This window comes from Corylus avellana, chromosome ca9 (genome assembly GCF_901000735.1).
Source record: "Corylus avellana chromosome ca9, CavTom2PMs-1.0".
Taxonomy (NCBI): domain Eukaryota; kingdom Viridiplantae; phylum Streptophyta; class Magnoliopsida; order Fagales; family Betulaceae; genus Corylus; species Corylus avellana.
The window spans coordinates 14,441,760-14,447,145 of record NC_081549.1 but is presented as its reverse complement, the minus strand read 5'-3'; the positions used below and the strand labels follow the sequence as shown (position 1 = coordinate 14,447,145).

The 5,386-nt window shown below is 35.7% G+C and overlaps 1 pseudogene; it reads left to right on the top strand.

Annotated features, from left to right (window-relative positions):
- The first annotated feature begins 169 nt into the window (after positions 1-169).
- Positions 170-2,405, top strand: LOC132192299 (cytochrome P450 81Q32-like; annotated as a pseudogene).
- The last annotated feature ends 2,981 nt before the right edge of the window (positions 2,406-5,386 follow it).

Here is a 5,386-nt window from a genome sequence, read left to right as displayed (position 1 = left end):
GATTTACTAAATTTTTTAAGGTGGACAATTTTTATGACAAAAAAAAAAATTTTGCGCCACCCTCAATGTAAAATATCTATCTCCGCCACTGTATGGAATGCAAAGACGCGCTATGTCCATTGGACCAAGAAAGAAACAGAAGGGAAGTAATACAAGTCTATACAGAAAAGCCAGTTGCCCCTTTTAGATGAGGAATCAAATTCAAAAGCCAGTTGCCCCTTTTAGATGAGGAATCAAATACAAGTCTACATGACATATGATTAAGCTGTTACGTCAAAGGATGGATTTCTCTCCATATATATAGAGCTGCCTGCAAGGCCCCTTATCCCACATATCCCACATATACACCACATCTTCTTCACAGACATTTTCACAAATACGGAAGACATGTTGTTGTTATACTCATCCCTCTCTCTTCTCGTCGTCGCTGTTGCTTTCAAGCTCATCATCCACCTTCAAACAACAACACCCAAACACCTCCCTCCCAGCCCACCTTCTCTCCCAATTCTGGGTCATCTTCATCTCGTCAAAAAGCCCATCCACCGGACTTTCCAAAGCCTCTCGCAAAAATACGCCAGATTTTCTCCCTCCGATTTGGTTCCCAACTGGTGGTTATCGTGTCGTCCCCATCCGCAGTCGAAGAATGCTTCACCAAAAACGACATCGTCTTAGCCAACCGTCCTCCCACCCTAGGGAGGGACCAAGCACCTCAGCTACAACCACACCACCGTGACAGCAGCCCCCTACGGCGACCACTGGCGCAACCTCCGCCGCAACAGCGCACTCGAGATCTTCTCAACCACCCGCCTCAACATGTTCCTGGGCATCCAAAGGGACGAGATCAAGCGCTTGCTCCGAAAACTGGGACACAACTCGTCCCAAGATTTCACCAAGGTTGAGCTGAAATCGATGTTCTTGGACCTCACCTTTAACATCATAATGAGAATGGTGGCGGGGAAGCGGTACTACGGGTACGGGGAGGACGTGAAGGACGAGGAAGAGGCAAGGCAGTTTAGGGAGATGATGAGAGAGATTACTGAGAATGGAGGGGCGTCGAATGCTCACGAATTCGTGCCCATGTTGCGGTGGATTGGTTACGGTAGATTAGAGAAGAGGCTGATGAGGCTTGGCAAGAAGACGGATGCCTTCATGCAAGGCCTTATTGACGAGAAGAAGGGTAACGAAGAGGGAAACACTATGATCCACCATCTGCTTTCTTTGCAGAAATCACAGCCAGAATACTATACGGACCAGATTATCAAAGGCCTTATTATGGTAAGTCTTCCAAGATAACTCGTGTCAAGGTTATTACCATTTTTTTTTATATATTAATGTCACAGTTTATTATTAATAGTTTTGTTTAATTTATTAATTCTTTTAATTATTATAAATGATAAAAAAATCAATTTATAAATATATATCTAAATATTTTCCTTTTTTAGATTTCTTTTCTGTTATTATTATTATTATTATTATTATAGTATAACAAGTCGACAACTAAAATAGATATAGGACTATCAGAAAATGGATAAGGAGCTAAAAATAGATAAAGCCCGTCATCCCAATCGCTAGTGGGAAACGTGGCAACTTGCTAGTGTACATGTCTAGCTACTATAGAGCGTCCACAGTGACATTGAATGAGTTCAACATCTTATGAAGTCTTTTACAAGTTTACAACTTGTCAGTTGTCATAAAATCTTGCTAAGTTCTACGTACTCCCAATAATCAATGCATTTTTTCCTTTCAAACTCTTGTACTAATTAATTGATATTGAGTAGGTCTTGCTACTTGCCGGGACAGACACATCAGCAGTGACATTAGAGTGGGCCATGTCCAATCTGATTAATCATCCTGACGTATTGAAGAAGGCCAGAGCTGAGTTGGACAGTCAAGTTGGGAAGAAGAATTTGTTGGACGAACTAGATGTGTCTAAACTACATTACCTTCAAAGTATAATTTCGGAGACCCTTCGATTGTACCCGGCAACCCCACTGCTATTACCCCACATGTCCTCCGATGATTGCACAGTGGGAGGATACAATGTTCCACGTAACACGATGTTATTGGTGAATGCATGGGCTATACATAGAGACCCCAAAGTATGGGATGACGCAACCAGTTTTAAACCTAAAAGATTTGAGTGCGGCGAGGCTGATTTGCACAAGTTGATGCCATTTGGGTTGGGGAGGAGGGCATGTCCCGGGGCAGGACTTGCCCAACGGACAGTGAGGTTGGCTTTAGGGTCATTGATTCAGTGTTTTGAGTGGAAGAGGGTTGGCGAGGAAGAAGTAGACATGACTGAAGGCAATGGAGTCACCATGCCCAAAGCTGTAGCACTGGAGGCCATGTGTAAGGGACGTCCCATTATGAATAACCTCCTTTCCGAGTCTGTAGATTCTGTTTGAATTTTTTTTTTTTTTTTTTTTTTTTTCTATTAGATGTTATTTAATAGAAAAAAAAAAAAAAAGTCCTATAGTTTTTGAGTGGATAGCGTTGAAAAATATTTAGGTGTGTGTTCATTACTTAGTAAGTTTCATATTAATTAATAAAGACACTGCCATATGTACATTAAATTGTTGTATTCATTTACATTTGGATCTCTTTGGCTTGTACTGGTTAATAAGTTGTACTGGATACAATTCGAAGCTTTGTTTAAGAAATTATAAGAGATCGAGTATTGGTTAAAAAATTATTTCATTTCCTACTTTTTTTGTTTTGTTTGTTTGTTTTTTTTTTTGTTTGTTTTTTTTGTTTTTTGGTTTTTTTAAGGTGTAGGAGGCAAACGAAATTAATCAAGTCCATCAGAAATTCAAAATTCAACTCAACAAAAAATTATTTATATTTATCAGGTTAATAAATGGGTGTAAATTCAAGTTAAGAAATTCTAGAAATTATATGCATGCAAAATGAGTCATTTTATTAATTTCTTTTGGACAAAAAATATTACTCCTCGCTTATTTTACAAATGCATGCATTTCGAATTTTCTTAGCAAGTGTATTAGATTCAATTACGTTTGCCCTCAATTTTCTTTCATTTTCCTCAAACCAGATATGAGAAGAAAAAAGGGGAAATTATAGTTTACTACCCGAAGTTGTTCATCTTTTTATTCTACTTCCAATTTTTAAAAATTGACAATGTCTCCTACAAATCTTTTTTGTTTTGCAATGTGGCCATTCCGTTTACAGCACTACAAAAAAATTGACTTTTAGCGTCGCCTTTTTTTGAACGTTAAAAGTGCAATTGTGGACGCTATTGATCAACAGCGGCGACATGTGACATGTCGTTTCTTTGGTAACGTCGAATTGGTCCGATGCTAATGGTCAACTGAAGCTCATCAGCGTCGACTCCCAAAGTCGAAGCTGATAATGATCCAACAACGTCAACAAATATGGACTCTAATAATATTTTCAATAAACGATAAAGATCTCAATTATAACTTCTACACAAAAGTGGATGCTGATGTTGGACCATCAGTGTCAACACAAAAGTGGACGCTGATGGTCAACCATCAACGTCCACTTTCCCTTAATGCCTTGACAAGTAAAAAAACATAAAACAATTTTCTTGGATTAATATGCGAAAGAAAATAAAATATATTTGAAATTGATGGAATCATTTCAGTCAATGTATTCATTTCAATATATAAAGAATACAAGTTATATGATAATTACAAAGTTACAAGAAGATAATAAACTTAACTATACAAAAGTTAGAACAATTCTAACTCTGCCTAAGTAGACTTGGCTCGATAACCTTAGAAAAGAAAATATGTTTTCCGTTATGATAAACTAAAAATTCTAGAAAATAACTCTTGAGATAAAATCTCATTCATCCTCAGCAAGTGATGTAGCTGTTGCTTTAGCGAAAGTTGATAGACTTTGGAATGCTCAAGGAGATTGGTTAGATTCTTTTGTGATGCTATCGAGTAGTATCCTGGTGGATGAGGCTTGAAATTGTTCTGAAAAGGAAATAAAGATATGTGAGCATCTTATATCTCAAAAATAAAACCAAAACAAACATGATTGCTCTTTCTAGTTGGAGAAACAACTAGAAAGAGTTCGACCAAAATAAAAAAAGAAATGCTGTAAAGCATTATTGATTTTCGATTTACAGTATTAAAGAATTAAAAACATTTGCCTTACACTAATGAAGGCACATGCTTAATTCCTTATGATAAGTGTTGTTCTGATACACTACAAAAACCGGTCATTTTCTGACGTGGCAAACAGTGTCATTTTTTTGCCACGTCAATAAATACTGAAGTGCTAAAATTGGCACATCAACAAATTTTTTACTGACATGTCAAAAGTCACACGTCAGGATTTACTGACGTGTTATATTTAACACGTCAGTAAATACTGACGTGTGACCTTTTGACACGTCAGTATATTTTCATTCAATTTAATTTTTTAAAAATTTATTTAAATAACTTTTAATTTTATAATTTTCTGACGTGTCAAGGTCCGACACGTCAGAAAATTCTGACGTGTCACTTTGACATGTCAGAAAATTCCTGACGTGTCACTTTGACACGTCAGCAATTTCTTATTATTATTATTTTTTTTTTGTTTAATATCATGTTTATAATATATTTCATCTAACTTTTGTTTTTTATTAGGAACGATTTTAAATGAAAATGATACTCAAAATCTTTCTAGATCTTTATTAATTAAATAAAAATATTAATGCTGCTCTTGACTTTGATTTATTATTCTTCATTCGCTTAGTATAGAAATTAAAATCTAATTATCTCTGCTATGTCTTTTTTTCTCACGGAAAAACACTATTTAATTGAAGATAAAACAAACAAACAGGAAATGATGAACTTGTCGTTGCATCCAAATAGCTAGGCTTTCTTCTTAATTCTTGTCTTGATCATCTTCATTTCGATCTTGTCAATCAATCGGACCATTTTATAAAGCTGTTTTAGTGTACAACGTAGAAACAGTTATATATACAACGGAAACGATGACAACTTCATATATTTTTCCTATATATATACACATCTATGTATGTCAAAACTTCAATATGAATAATGTTAATTTTATTATTTTAAGGAGATTCCAAATAAATGAGGAAAATGTTACATATCCTTTAGGTTTGAACCGCATGCACGTTACTAAATTCTTAAGAATTTAGTGATCATTAGTGTGGTTTAATTTAACCACCTCGATCGTACTTATTCAGTGGATGCATTTTTCGTTCACATTAAATTATTTACACTATTCAATTTATTTTTGCAAAAAACATAAAATATATAAAATATATAAATTATAAAAAATATAAAAGAAATTCCTGGCGTGCCAAAAATGGCACGCCAGGAATTACCGACGTGCCGTTTTTGGCACGTCAGGAATTCCTGACGCGCCAAAAATGGAACGTTAG